Source organism: Notolepis coatsorum, assembly GCF_963971535.1.
Source record: "Notolepis coatsorum genome assembly, chromosome: 19".
Lineage (NCBI taxonomy): Eukaryota > Metazoa > Chordata > Actinopteri > Aulopiformes > Paralepididae > Notolepis > Notolepis coatsorum.
The window spans coordinates 65,176,848-65,193,339 of NC_140183.1; the positions used below are offsets into that span (position 1 = coordinate 65,176,848).

A 16,492-nucleotide genomic window follows, 5' to 3' on the forward strand; every position below is an offset into this window, starting at 1 on the left:
ACATCCTAGATCACTGTTACACGCAATTTAAAGGTGGCTACAAGGCTCATTCTGATAGTGGCTTTGGTAAATCAGATCACGCGTCAATTTTTCTTTCACCAAAGTACAAACAGAGAATTAAAAGTACTCCCGTAGTCTCGCGAGAGGTGCAGAAATGGGATCTGACGTCAGAAGAGACGATCCGGTCAGTGTTTCACTACACAGACTGGAATGTGTTCCGCGACACAGATAACATTAATGTCTACACGGAGACAGTGCTGGACTATGTTTGTACTAGGGTGAAAGAAACAATCCCCACTACCAAAATGAAAGTTTACCCAAATCAAAAACCCTGGGTAGACAAATCCGTCCGTGAAGCTCTGAGAGAGCGCACCAAAGCATACAATGACAGCCTAGTGGCAGGCAACATGAATGACCACAAGGTGGCGCGACACAACGTAAGGAGGACAGTGTCAGAGGCCAAACGGCGCTACAGGGATAAAATTGAACTCCAGTTTGAACAAGCTGACTCTAGAGCTATGTGGCAGGGGCTCAAAACGATGACAGACTACAAAGGCGCCTCCCTCAAACTGAACAGTGACATCCCCTTAGCAAACGACCTCAATACCTTCTATGCGAGGTTTGATGCTGGTAATAACAACACCAGCTCACAAGCCTCGGCAATGGGGGGGGGGGGGGGTCGGCTGCTGATGGAGGCGCAGTGTTCAGGGTAACAGAGCATGAGGTGAGGCGGACCTTTAAAAAAGTGAATATCAGGAAGGCAGCAGGTCCGGACGGCATCCCCGGCCGCGTCCTAAAAGTCTGTGCCGACCAACTGGCCCCAGTATTCACTGACATATTTAACCTGTCCTTAGAACAGGCTGTCATCCCCACCTGCCTGAAGAAGTCCACTATTATCCCTGTACCCAAAAAATCCAAGCCTGCTTGCCTCAACGACTACCGCCCTGTAGCTCTCACCTCCATAGCCATGAAGTGCTTTGAGAAGCTAGTAAAGGGCTACATCTGCTCCTCCCTCCCCATCAACATGGACCCCCTGCAATTTGCATACCGCCCCAACAGGTCCACGGAGGACGCCATATCCCATGTGCTGCACACAGCAGCATCACACCTGGACAAGAGGCAGGGGAACTATGTGAGAATGCTATTCATCGACTACAGCTCGGCATTCAATACCATAGTCCCCTCCATACTCATAGCCAAGCTCAGGGACCTGGGCTTGGGCTATGACCTCTGCCAGTGGGTCTTGGACTTCCTGACTGGCAGACCCCAGGTGGTGAGAGCAGGCAACTGCACCTCCTCATCCATCACCCTCAACATAGGGGCCCCCCAGGGCTGTGTTCTGAGTCCCCTCCTCTACTCCCTGTACACACACGACTGTGTGGCTCAGCGGAGTAGCAATACAATCGTCAAATTTGCTGACGACACAGTGGTGGTGGGCCTGATCTCTGCCAACGACGAGAGGGCCTACCTGGAAGAGGTCAAGGTCCTGGCGGGATGGTGCCAGGAAAACAGCCTCTCCCTGAACGTCAGCAAAACAAAGGAGATGATTGTGGACTTCAGGAGGTCGGGGGTCAAGGACTACAGCCCCCTCAGCATCGACGGGGCACCGGTTGAGAGAGTCAACAGCTTCAAGTACCTCGGAGCCTACATATCCGAGGACTTGACATGGACCACACACATTAACAGTGTGGTGAAGAAGGCACGACAACGCCTCTACTTCCTCAGGCGCCTAAGGAAGTTCCAAGTCAGCCAGAAGATCCTTAAGAACTTCTACTCATGTACAATAGAGAGCATCTTGACCGGCAACATCACCTCCTGGTTTGGGAATAGCACTGCAAAAGACCGAAGCAGACTACAAAGAGTGACACGTTCAGCCGAACGCACAATTGGAGGGGGGCTCCCCACCCTCCAGAACATTTACTACAAGCGTTGCAAGGGCAAGGCTAAGAGAATCATTAAAGACTCCAGTCACCCGAACAACTGCCTCTTTGAACTGCTGCGGTCAGGCAAGCGATACCGGAGTCTCAAGGCGAGCACAGAAAGACTCAGAAGTAGCTTCTATCCCCAGGCCATCAGGCTGCTAAACGAACAATGAATGAACACTACACAACAACAACCACCAAACGCACATAGCACACACATCCACACGCACACACACTCTTTAAACAAACACACTGTAGCACCCACTCCACACACTTTATAGCACACACCCACTTTAAACAAACACACTGTAGCACCCACTCCCCACACTTTATATTTATGGATGAAGGATTGCACTACAACTCGTACACCTTACTGTAAATTGTACCTAAAATTGTACCTCATCCCATTTCTGCTTTGCACTAGATAGTACTGTACATTAGTACACTGCATAGTATTGTGTATTGTATATTATATGGTAACTCAGAACATTGTACATATGTCTATACTGAACACTGTGACCTCATTTTCTTCTTCTAAATTCATGCTATATTATGTTATTATGTTATTTGATACTATCTTGTCTAGCACAGTCTCTGGAGCGTAACAGTAAGAAGCATTTTGTATGAAAGTATTCTGTACTTCTGTATGACAACTATTAAAGAACTTGAACTTGAACTTGAACTGTGTGTTGTATTTGCTGTTATGGGTAATACCAAGAAAGAATCAGCAGGCATCAGTGCTTTGTCACATACATTTATTGGCTTTCATTATAGAACCAGTGTTGAGTTTTCAGTTCACCTCATATCAACAATGTTTATCATATATATTATTCATATATATGATTATATATATTATATGATATCTGTTTTCTTTTACAGTTTGATTCTTATGTCTTTCAAATGTTGTGTGTGTGTGTCTGTGTGTGTGTGTGTATGTGTGTGTGTGCGTGTCCGTGTTCGTGTGCGTGTCCGTGTGTGTGTGTGTGTGTGTGTCCGTGCGTGTGTGTGTGTGTCCGTGCGTGTGTGTGTGTCTGTGCACACAGGAAGCAGCCCCCACCGAGTCCCTATTGAACTGGCAGGACTACGAGGGCCGGACTCCGCTGCACTTTGCCGTTGCCGACGGTAACGAGGCGGTGGTGGAGGTGCTGACCTCCTACGAGGGCTGCAGCGTGACGGCTTACGACAACCTGTTCAGGACACCCCTGCACTGGGCCGCTCTGCTGGGTGAGAGACAGACACGTGACAGACACGTAACAGACACATAGGGCTGGGCGATTAATTCGAATGAATGATTTAGGACAATTTTGATTTTTTAATTTCTTTTTTTTTTATCTTTTTTTTTCTTTAGGGTCACCTTTTATTTTACAAAAAGTGATGTTTGGTGAAAGTTAGATTTGCACTTTATTAATCCCAATAGGGAAATTCATTCTTGTTTGCTGATCAAGAGGCACATTTTATTTGTTTTAAGTGAAGTTTGGTGAAAAAGCAAGTTATTGCACTATTACCGTAAATCCTCAAATATAAGACGGGTCTTCTATTTACCTCAGCTGCAAAGAGCACCAGGGCCCTCATTCATCAACGTGACTTACGCACAGATATGTGCTTAACCTGTGCGTACGACCATTTCTAAGCAAAGTGTGGGATTCATCAATTTCAACTTGAACTTGACTTCGTGCTTATATTTACGCACAGCTCAGAGCATGCGTAGCTGATGCCCAGTGGTAGAACATCGTTACTACGGCATAAGCGCTCCTCAGTTCTGCATTAGTTTCAACGCGGAAATAAGCTTCCGTGCATTAGTGTTCAACTTCTGTATGACCCGTAATTCATTATAGTTCATTGTAAAATAGCGACAGTAGTGTAATTATAACGGGCTCACACGCGAACAAGAGGTTGGCCTGCTTGTTTGGCACGGGGGGGCAGACGCAAAACACCAACTTCCAAACGCGATTAAATATTGTTTCAAATAAAAAGCTAATTATTTTGTGTGTCATGTTTCCAAATAAGATTGGTCACGAAATGCTTTCTACTTCAATTTGTTGGTTAGAATAGATGACCTCCGTTGAAACTTCACTGAGACTAACAGTCTATTTGTGAGCTCCCGCACAGATGTGATAATAATAATAATAACAATAATAATAATAATAATAATAGCTTCATTTTATATAGCGCCTTTCAAGAGACCCAAGGTCGCTTTACATAGATAGGGGGGGGGGGAATAACAAAGTAACATAAACATAGTGGACAGACACAACATATAAATATGATGATGGAATTCATTCAAGTCCTCTCCACCCTCGGGTCTTTGCCACCGGCACGGTCCATCGTGATATTGGAGATGGATCGAGCAATAGACTGTTACTGTAGCTGTCAAAGCTCCATCACAAATGCAGTTATGTGAATAGAAAGGGATTCCACTCAGTCAATGTTGCGATGCGCATTTGCCTGATACATGTTGTTGCTGCATGCCGGGAGGAAGGCGATGCTGAATGTTTTCAATTCATTAAATAAAACGGATACTTTTTGCAAGGGTTTACTGACTGTCATACAGATAATCAACCAACTACATACTGTAACTTTTCAGTGCACGTTCTTATTTACATTGTGACAACAGCCTTGTGAGTTCCCGCAGTGACCCGCACACAGACATGATGGAATTCAAGTTCAAGTTTGTATTGATCACATATAGGCAGGCTACACATGGCGTATAGGCTACATCATACATGGCTGTGAGATTCATTGTTCTTGTATATGCTCTCGTATTATTGTTTATATAGGCTACCCAATACTGACATCAAAATAGATTGTATGCCTCTAGAAATCATATGCAGCAGGTAGAAAATTGACGGAAAATCCGTCGCGATTTGGAATAAAATTGAGGAGAACTTTAATCCCTGGGTATTAATCAAACAAAACGGGAAAAGGCAGTCATATTCCAGCACGGTCTTTATTAGTGTTTGCGCTGCCCAGGCAGCAATGGTTAATAGATATCATATCCGACATCACCGTACGTGTACACGTCTGTCAGCCTGTCACATAACACGCTTCCCTCGGCTTAGTCCATTTTTCCACATTTCATGGGGGTATTCCATTACCGTATATGGTTAATCGGGCGGTTCTGGTATGCAAATACTTAAAACAGTGCACAAGCTCAAACGTAGGATCAAAGTCATATTTATCAAGACAGGTGTGCGGAGGACCTGTGTACGCACGTGTGATAAATCCCGTTTTTTTTGTGCGTGCACATATTCTAAATTCTGTGCTTAAGTATGGAAATAGAACATTTTCTACGTCACGTTGATGAATGAGGGCCCAGGCCTTTTTTAGAGAGAGGCTTATATAAGAGGCAGGCTTTAATTTCTAAAAATGACACTCATGGACATAATCCCTTCATTTTCAGACTTTTATTGCATTATTATTATTATTATTATTATTATTATTATTATTATTATTATTATTATTATTATTATTATTATTATTATTATTATTATTATTATTATTATTATTATTATTATTATTATTATTATTATTATTTTAATTTTTTAATACGTACATTGTCTGTCTACATTCATTTAGACTAGCATTGGTATTTAAATATTGAGTGCAGTTGAGTAATTGTGGGATTAACGTAATTCACACACTGAAGTTGGAACTGTCTATACTAGGTTGTGGGGTCCGGGGACGGTTTAGCGTGTGGTACCTTCTCGACTTCCTCAGTTGAATCGAGTTGTTTACATGCAGTAGCTTTAGCTACTAACATTATCATAGCATCATGGTCTGTAATGTGTCAACCAAGGACGCGAGAAGTGGGTCAGACTTGGGGGTGCGGGAGTCGGAGATAAATAATAATAATAATAATAATAACGTCATTAAATGCATGCGCGAAGCGCATCATTCGTGATTTTCCATTCATTTGAAAGATCAATATTTTACACTACAACAGACAAACTTGAACACCAACATGTGGACAGTTCACACACGAAATGCAGCAGTTTTTTCTCTAATCAGACGAAGATTTATTGTCGATAGACGCAAGCGGCAACAACTATCGTTTGGACTTTCGTTTCGCACACCGCACAGGATCTGTGTGTGTGTGTGTGTGTGTGTGTGTGTGTGTGTGTGTGTGTGTGTGTGTGTGTGTCACTGTCGCAACAACAATCGCTGCAGGAGCGATAATAACACACATTACCTATTCCGAAGACGGTAAAACACAGAAGGTGGTCTTGCGTTCAGGAGTGGTGGAAATAAACTCCTTCATGACAACATGAATGTCCAGTGAGTCCAGAATATCCTGATGCATATGCTGCAGCAAGTCCAGGTTATTATTATTAAAGAAATCAGATGAGACATTTATTTTCTGAGACGTAAACACACTCTCCACTTCAGTCAGTCCTCCCTCTCTGCAATTCGTTCCCGCATACAACATTGCCGACAGATATATTCCTTTACTGCGAATTGTCCCAAAACAAAAACTATTCCAGGCCGCTATTTATTTTACCCATAGATATATATAGAACACTAGATAGCTTACCCGCGCTGCCGGCCAATGGAGAGCGACGTCACTGAACCGCCGCCATCTTACCCCAGTCAGCCTTGAGTGAGAGTGAGTGAGCTGCACAGACAAAAATACTCATAACTCGCTGAAATATTGACGGATTTACAAACGGTTTGGTTTATTACAAGCATTATTAACGTGGCTATGATTCAAGCGGTTTGTAAAAAAAAACATCTTTAATTTTTTTTTATAAGTATGCAGTATCATAACTACATCTTTGATGTTTATAGCAAACCAACCCGTTTGTAAATCCGTCAATATTTCAGCGAGTTATGAGTATTTTTGTCTGTGCAGCTCACTCACTCTCACTCAAGGCTGACTGGGGCAAGATGGCGGCGGTTCAGTGACGCTGGTGACTCCGCCTTAAGCTATCTAGTGTTCTATAGATATCTATGATTTTACCAACGGATTTCCAGTTCCGCGTTGACGCTTCCAGGCCGCGTCTATTCGAATCCCAACCGGTTCATGAGTCGACTACACGCTGTTTTAATAACACTGCATTATCGAGACAGCGCCCCTATGGATCTGGCAATGAATTCCAAGAATAGGGTAAATCTGCAGTGCCGTTCCGCTCTATGACATTGAGTAGCGTCGGTATTCCAATGGAATAAAGGTCAAAACCACCTTGCAGTTGCAGTTACCCTCCCCGCCAGCAGGGGGTGCTGGAGCACCCGTCGCACCCCCACTTCTCGCGTCCGTGGTGTCAACTGGACAACGCCAGCCTCGTCTGCCAATGCCATATAGATAGCGAACGTTAACGTTTGCAAACGAAGTCAACATCATCCAGCTGACACCACAGATCTAGATATTATGACAACGTTAGCTAGCGGCTAGCGCTAAAGCTAACCAGAGGGAAACGTTAATGTACGGTAGTCAGTGTAGCGGGAGGCAGTACTTGATTTCCATTGGCAAGAGTTTATCTCATTCTATATCACGGCACGAAAAATTTAAAAAAAATACTTTTTTTTGCGACCTTATATTAGAGACCGTCCTGTGTTTGTCTAAATACATCAACACCCCCCCCCCATTATAAGAGGCCCCTCCTTTATCGGAGGTCCCTCCTCTATTTGAGGATTTACGGTAATCCCAATAGGGACATTCATCTTTGTTTGATCAAGAGTAACCTTTTATATATATATATATATATATATATATATATATATATATATATATTTTTTTTTTTTTAAGTGAATATTTGTGAAAGTTAGGTTTGCCCTTCAATCCCAATAGGGAAATTCATCTTGGTTTGATAAGCTTTTTGTGTCAAATAAAAAGAAAGGTTATTTGAATGATTTCCTTGGCGTTTCTAGTTTTCAAGAGAAAAAAATCGATTAAAATCGTAAATCGAATTTTCTTTAAAAAAAATCAGAGATTCTATTTTTAGGCCATATCGCCCAGCCCTAAAGACACGTAACAGACACGTGACATACAGGTAACAGACACATAACAGACAGGTAACAGACACATGACAGACAGGTAACAGACAGGTAACAGACACGTAACAGACAGGTAACAGACAGAGAACAGACAGAGAACAGACAGAGAACAGAAAGGTGACAGACACGTAACAGACAGGTAACAGACACGTGACAGACAGGTAACAGACACGTGGCAGACAGGTAACAGACAGGTAACAGACAGGTAAGAGACAGGTAACAGACACGTAACAGACAGAGAACAGACACGTAATAGACGCGTGACAGACACGTAACAGACAGAGAACAGACACGTAACAGACAGAGAACAGACACGTAACAGACATGTAACAGACAGGTCTCCACTCATCTAGAGTCCGTCCACTCAAGGATGCTGCCTTTGATATGATATTATATGATACATTTATTTATATTGCGCCCCCAACTAATAGTTAGCCCAGGGAAAGAAGAAAACAAAAAGACAGGAAACAATAGGAAAACAGACAAAAATACATGCAGGCCAACTAAGCAGACAGAGAACAGACGGACATAAATACACCTAACAATAGGGGAAAAAATACATGCAGGCCAACCAAGCAGACAGAGAACAGATGGACATAAATACACCTGTCATACTACAACACAAAAACTAGTTCAAGGATTGTCTATGGAGAAAGGGTGAGTTTTGAGCATGGCCTTAACACATCCACCGCCATTCACGCTGTAACACGTTATTGCCCACCATGCTTTGACCGCAAGACCACGCTGTACAGCGATATTGAGATCAATATTTAATTTTTTTCGCCATGGCATTCATAATTCATATATACACCTCCGGCGCTGCAGCTGGACCCTACGGCTCAATACAACGACGGCTCAATACCACCGCCTGGTGGATGGTCGGGCGAGTTACACTCGAACAACAGGAAGTTGGAGGTGTGCGTCGATTAAATTCATCCGGCCGTCAGATATTGTCGCAAGGCTCCCGACAGACACTATGTACATAATGGATCGATTTATAAACTTAATAATCGATATGATTTCGGCGTTTATTGCGACATACAAACCGGAAATGGACCTAGGCGATCGACGTCCTATACCTGGGATCTTTCACCGCCAGTCTCATTGGCGAACGGTAAGAGGACGCTAACGTTATTTTCAGCCCAATTGTTTATTCATTTCACTGCAAACCGATCTGATCAATATATCACCCATACTACATAAAGCATTTACTGACGATCACGGAATTATAAACGACCCCCCCCCCCTTTCCTCCACGCATGATGACGCATAACGTATAGGATCATATACAGTTGAATTTTTTAATATAGCGTGTATCGGGAATAAACGGCAATCGATAATCTATGTGTTTATGCCTATAACTCACGTTCTAGGAATTACTGCAGAAAACGATAAAAACATATATTCTAGAAGGTATTTTTGTATGAATGTTTGAATGAAAAAGTATAACGTTCCTACATCCTGAACGATAGATAATCGATGTTGAATGGGCCATAGTAATGTCAATTTAGCAATACAATTTAAAAAGTTATAGCCCTGCAAAGAAGGTGAACATCTCCATAGGCTTAGAGTGGTGGCAGACTGGCTATATTGATGGATATAACCAATGGCAGGGAATGTGTTAATTAAAAGTCCGTGCGCAGAGTGTTTGCAGAATTGATGGTTAGCGGGAGCTTGTTCCAGAGTTTCGGCGCTGCGACTGCGAAAGCTCGGTTTCCCTTCGGTTTCCCTTCGTCAACAGTTTTGACTGTGGGATCTTAACACATTATGGCTATGGCGCTGCTCCGACCGGCCGCCTTTCTGTTAGCTCCGTCGAGACTGTGCTTACTTTTGTTAATTTTTATAGTTTTAAGAGTGTTATTTGCACCAACTGTTGGTGCATTATATGTGTATGACCGTCAGTCAATCATTGACATTGGAAAACTTACCGATTGGATTGCTCTCTGGATCGGATTGCAGAACAGCAGCAGTGGCCCGCCGAGATCCTTTGTTGTGGCCGACGCAAGGAAAAGGGGAGACGGCGAGGAAGAGCAGCCGGGGTCCGGAACAGATTGAGGTCCAAACGACACAGAACCACATTGCCCAGCATATTGTTGGCCAATGTGCAATCGATAGGAAATAAACTGGACGACATCAGAGCACGGATCCAATTCCAGAGGGACATTCGGGATTGTAACGTCCTCTGTTTCACAGAAACTTGGCTGAGTCCAGATGTCCCGAATCACGCAATAGAACCGGCAGACCACTTCTTCGTTCTCCGCAAGGACCGGACGGCAGAAGAGTCACTAAAGACAAAAGGAGGCGGCATTGCCTTCATGATAAACAAGGAGTGGTGCGATTTAGGCAACGCAAAGGAATTGTCTAACCACTGCTCCCCAGACCTGGAGTTTATCACGATCAAATGTCGACCCTTCTTTCTCCTGAGGGAGTTAACGTCCATCATCCTCATCGGAGTGTACATTCCACCACACGCGAACACTGGGGCCGCACTTTCAAAGTTACACAACGAGGTAAACAAACTACAGATAGCTAGCGTTGACGCTGCCATTTTGGTTCTGGGCGATTTCAACAGCGCGCGTCTTAAAAAGGTGTTGCCGAATTTCTATCAGCATGTGACCTGTCCCACCAGAGGCGAGAACATATTAGACCATGTATACTCGCAATTTAAGAATGGGTACAAGTCACAGGCTCTTAGTCCATTCGGTAAGTCCGATCACGCCGCCATCTTTCTTTTGCCAAAGTATAAACAAAGTCTCAAGCGAACGCCGGTAGTATCGCGAGAGGTTAAGCGTTGGACCGTGACGTCAGAGGAGACACTCCAAGCTGCGCTTGAATGCACAGACTGGAGTGTATTCCGTGATAACACAGCCAATATTAACGAATACACTGAAACGGTGATTGACTTTGTCTGTACTCTGGTAGAAGAAACAATCCCCTCTACCACAATTAGAATACCCAAATCAAAAGCCTGGGTAGATAAATCCGTCCGTGAGCTCTGAAAGTGCGCACATCAGCCTACAACACCGGGCTGGTGACAGGCAACATGGAAGAACACAAGACGGCAAGATACAACGTCAGGAGAACTGAAAGTTGAACTTCAGTTTGAACAGGCTGACTCTAGAGGTATGTGGCAGGGCCTCAGAACAATGACAGACTACAAAGGCACCTCCCTCAACTGAACAGTGACATCTCCTTAGCAAATGATCTCAATTCCTTCTATGCGAGGTTTGAGGCTGTGAATAACAACACCAGCCTACAAACCACGGCGGGGGGGGGGGATTGCCACATCAGGCTACGTCCATTATGTAACATAGTGCATACCTTTTGTCACAAAGGATTTACGTAAGTAAATTATATTTTCCAGCTCGTCGAGATCTCGTGATAATTAGGATTATTCAAAGAGAGAAAGAGAGAGAGAGAGCGATGTTGCTCAGGCTCTTATTACTGAGACTCTGATTCCTAACCTCTAAATACGTGCATGGGTGTTGTTTACCAGGCCTTCCTTCAGTGAATAATAAAGCTATGGTCTTATTAGACACCATCACTATGTGGGCTATCGGGCTGTACAGTATGTGTTCTTTACTGAGCCGGTGGGTACAGGCCTCCGGGTTCAGTACAGGCCTCCGGGTTCGGTACAGGCCTCCGGGTTCGGTACAGCCTCCGGGTTCGGTACAGGCCTTTGTGTTTTAGTACAGCCTTTTGGTTTGATACAAGCTTTGGGTTTGGTACAGGCCTTAGGGTTCTGTATAGGCTTTGGTTGCTGCAGGCCTTTGGGTTCTGTACAGACCTTTGGGTTCTGTACAGGCCTTAGGGTTCGGTACAGACCTTTGGGTTTGGTGAAGCCTTTGGGTTCTGTACAGGCCTTAGGGTTCGGTACAGACCTTTGGGTTTGGTGCAGGCCTTTGGGTTCTGTACAGGCCTTAGGGTTCGTAAGGTACAGACCTTTGGGTCGGTACAGGCCTTAGGGTTCTGTATAGGCCTTTGGGTTTGCTGCAGGCCTTTTGGGGGGGGGGGGGGGGGGGGGGGGGGTCTGCTGATGGAGACTCAGTGTGTTCAGGGTAACAGAGCATGAGGTGAGGCGGACCTTTAAAAAAGTGAATATCAGGAAGGCAGCAGGACCGGACGGCATCCCCGGCCGCGTCCTAAAAGTCTGTGCCGACCAACTGGCCCCGGTATTCACTTGACATCTTCAACCTGTCCTTGGAACAAGCTGTCATCCCCACCTGTCTGAAGAAGTCCACCATCATCTGTACCCAAAAAATCTACGCTGCTTGCCTCAACGACTACCGCCCTGTAGCCCTCACCTCCATAGCCATGAAGTGCTTTGAGAAGCTAGTGAAGGGCTACATCTGTTCCTCCCTCCCATCAACCTGGACCCCCTGCAATTTGCATATCACCCCAACAGGTCCACGGAGGACGCCATAGCCCATGTGCTGCACACAGCAGCATCACACCTGGACAAGAGGCAGGGGAACTATGTGAGAATGCTGTTCATCGACTACAGCTCAGCATTCAATACCATAGTCCCCTCCAAACTCATAGCCAAGCTCAGGGACTTGGGCTTGAACTATGACCTCTGCCAGTGGGTCTTGGACTTCCTGACGGGCAGACCCCAGGTGGTAAGAGCAGGCAACTGCACCTCCTCCATCCATCAGCTCAACATGGGGCCCCCCAGGGCTGTGTTCTGAGCCCCCTCCTCTACTCCCTGTACACACATGACTGCGTGGCACAGCGGAACAACAACACAATCATCAAATTTGCTGATGACACAGTAGTGGTGGGCCTGATCTCTGCCAACGACGAGAGGGCCTACCTGGAAGAGGTAGAGAATCTGTCACAGTGGTGTCAGGAGAACTGCCTCTCCCTGAACGTCAGCAAAACAAAAGAGATGATTGTGGACTTCAGGAGGTCGGGGGTCAAGGACTACAGCCCCCTCAGCATCGACGGGCACCGGTTGAGAGAGTGAACAGTTTCAAGTACCTCGGAGCCCACATATCCGAGGACTTGACATGGACCACACACATTGACAGTGTTGTGAAGAAGGCACGACAACGCCTCTACTTCCTCAGGCGCCTAAGGAAGTTCCAAGTCTCGTGAGTGGCTTTCAACCACTATAAAAAAACACGAGAAATCTCGTGAGTGGCACGGAAAGAGTTAGGCAGATTTTGGTGTTGCATCTGAGCATCTGGAGCTGGATGATCGGACCAGGAGTTCCTCGTTTGACTTCCACGACACCTCTATGACCGGCAGTTTCACTAACCCACTCACTCGTTAACTCATTCCTTCATTCTTCATTCACTCACACTTAGCCACTCTGCCCCTATGGCGGCTCAACGGCACTGCACTCTGTGTAAGACCAGTTTAATTCAATTCAAATCAATTAAAAAAACTTTATTAGTCCGCAAGGGGCAATTTAGAGCATGATACGGCAAACAGCTGCATTTCTATACATTCAGGACAAAACAGGGACAAGAGACATACATGACACTTCAAAGCACAAGAGACATGACACTGCCAGAACAGGATCCCTACACTGTTGATCTGTCAGTCCAATAAAAAAACAAATAAATAAAATAAATTGATTCGGTCAGTACAAAAAAATTAAATAACAAAAGTGCACTTTCGTCAACATTTTTTAAATCAAGGGTTAAACTGACATTTCCTTGTACTGTGGCCTTCACAGTCGAATGGCCTCTAAGATAAGATAAGATAGATAAGATATTCCTTATTGATCCCTTGGGGAAATTCAGACATCATAGCAGCATGGGGGGGAGGGGGAGGGGTACAGGTAGTAAAACAACACAGTATACAGGTAGTAAAAGACAACACAGGCAGTGTAAACAATTGATCAATATGGTCAAATATATTTACTATCTGACTAGCTGAGGAATATTCACATTAATCACAGTGTCACATAAGGTGCAGTATGCATGAGGTAGTGTTATAATTTACTATCTACTGAGTATACATTAATCAAAGTACCAGGGTAGTCTACGTTGTCCCCCTTGGGTTCCTATAAGTCCCAGGTCAATGTCTGGTAGCAGTCGCTGTCGCTGCCCCCTGTTGTGGGGCCTGGAGGCTGCTAGTCGCTGCCCACTGTTGTGGAGCCTGATGGCCGCTGGTATGAAGGACTGTCCGAGGCGGTTAGTTGAGTGTCGGGGGGAATGAGTCTGTGGCTGAACGAGCTTCTCATCTTGACTAGCTCGTCGTAGAGGGGGTGGTAGGGGTTCTCCATGATGGCATCCAGCTTCCTTATCATCCCCCTCTCTACCATCACCTCAAGTCTAGGTAGCTCGACTCCCACCACGGAGCTAGCCTTCCTCACCAGCTTGTTGAGCTTGTTGGTGTCCCTTGAGTTGATGTAGCCTCCCCAGCATGCCACAGCATAGAAGAGGATGCTGGCCACAACAGACTGGTAAAAAGACTGCAGCAGTTTGTTGCACACATTGAAGGACCTGAGTCTCCTCAGGAAGAACAGCCTGCTCTGTCCCTTCCTGTAGAGGGCCTCTGTGTTGTCCGACCAGTCCAGTTTATTGTTCAGGTGTACCCCAAGGAACTTGTATGAGTCCACCATCTCCACATCCACCCCTCGGATGGAGATGGGAATCGGGGGGGGCCTCTTCTTGCCCCTCCGGAAGTCCACCACCAGCTCCTTGGTCTTACTGGTGTTGAGTTGGAGGTGGTTGCTGTCGCTCCACCCCACGAAGCTCTCCACCAGGGCTCTGTACTCCTCCTCATCATCGTCGGTGATGTAGCTTACGATGGAGGAGTCGTCTGAGAACTTCTGCAGGTGGCACCCGCTGGAGTTGCGGCAGAAGTCTGAGGTGTAGAGGGTGAAGAGGAAGGGTGACAGCACAGTTCCCTGGGGGGCGCCGGTGTTGCTCACCAGTACGTCAGACTGACTGTCCTTTAGTCTGACGTACTGTGGCCTCTCAGTGAGGTAGTCCTCTGGTACAAACCCAAACTTTCTTCTGTTTGTTTTACAGGCAGGCTGTCTAAAGCGCTTTCCTGAGGGCAATCAATTATTTTATGTGCTTTCTTGATCACTGTATTGTAAAACTGCATTAGGGATCTTTGTGTTCTGCCGATATTTTTTTTGCTAAGGTTGACAGGTTGACAACACCTTGCAGTTTGTTCTTGTCTCTTTGACAGAGGGATGTGAACCAGCATACAAATGAAAAGGTTAAAATACTCTCAATAAATGTCAGAATTCTCTGGTCGACTCCAAAGGAGTTTAGTTTGCGAAGACAGTACAGACGCTGATGAGCCTTTTTTATTATAACATCTGTGTTGTCACTAAATTTAAGGCCCTGTCCACACGAACGCTGGGTTTAATGTAACCGTGATTGTATGTGTGCAGTTGCACTGTTCGCCCACACACAACCGGGGTTTTGCTACACTGCAACCGCGGTCTTTGAAAACCAGAGTCCAGGGTGAAGTTTTGCGCACATCCCGGTTGCAGTGGTTGCGTGTGGGCATAGAAACCGAGGTTATTTCCAGTGTTTACAGCAGAGCTGTCCCATGTAGTGTTATATGAAAATGATTGTAACACACTTTTGTTCGAAACGTATCGTCTGTGTTGAAGAGTGTTGTGATCGACTGATGATGTCTGTTGTCGCATTCCTGACCTGACCAGAGTAAACCTGTAGCTGTGGCTAAACTAAACTCATGTGTTGTCAAGTTATTGTTATAAGGCAGGGGTTCCCAAACTTTTCAGGCCGCGACCCAAAAATAACGGGGTCAGAGAGCCGCAACCCCCACTATTATAGGAGATAATTTTTTTATTTTTATTTTTTATAAATGGAAATGGTTGAAACATGCACATGTCCAAACGCACACACACTAATAAGCATTGGAGGCTTTTAACCAGGGCCGGACTGGGGAAATAATTCAGGCCAGGAAATATAGTGCAAAATATAGCCCCAGTCAGGCCACTTTTTAAGCAGGGGGTCTGGGGGTCCCCCACCAGAACATTTCTTGTTACAAAGACTTCATTTCCTTCATTCTGGTGCAGGCATTTTTTTATTTGTACCATTTAAATGCCAGTGTTTGTAATGGCATCACAAATTATTGTTAAAAAACAGGCTAGCATATGTATGATTAGCAACAACACTGATTTAGATGGATTTTCAGTTTTTTTGTAATGTCAGATTGAAAATAATACAATCTTTTATTCAACTTCAGCCCTGATCATAACACCACATATTAATTTTATAATTCTAACCCTTTAAATGCCAGTGTGTGTGATGGCATATATTTGCAATATATCAAATGCAAAGTAGATTTTTCTGGGGGGGATTATTACAGGCTAGCATGTGTCAATGATTAGCAACAACAGTTTTTTGTAAGGGTCCCGCCTCCACCAATCACATGCGGCTCCTTTTGTGTGTGTGTGTGAGAGCAAGAGAGAGAGAGAGAGAGAGAGAGAGAGAGAGAGAGAGATAGTTCTCCAACTTGTGTGAGTTGCAGTGATCTCCTGGTTGTTCCCCACCTAGGTTATCTAACTATTGCGCTGCTGCAACTAGAAACACTGTCCTGGCCTGCTTCTAAGTTCAGTGGCCACTTTTTTTTTTAATTTT

At 45.0% G+C, this 16,492-nt stretch overlaps 1 protein-coding gene across 1 annotated transcript in view; it reads left to right on the forward strand.

Moving 5' to 3' along the window:
- The first annotated feature begins 2,988 nt into the window (after positions 1 to 2,988).
- The window catches only part of invs (inversin), an 81,842-nt gene continuing 68,338 nt past the window's right edge, over positions 2,989 to 16,492 (forward strand). The window contains exon 1 of the mRNA XM_084336988.1: positions 2,989 to 3,146. The gene's annotated coding sequence lies outside the window, so the exon portion shown is untranslated. The remainder of the gene's footprint in view (positions 3,147 to 16,492) is intronic.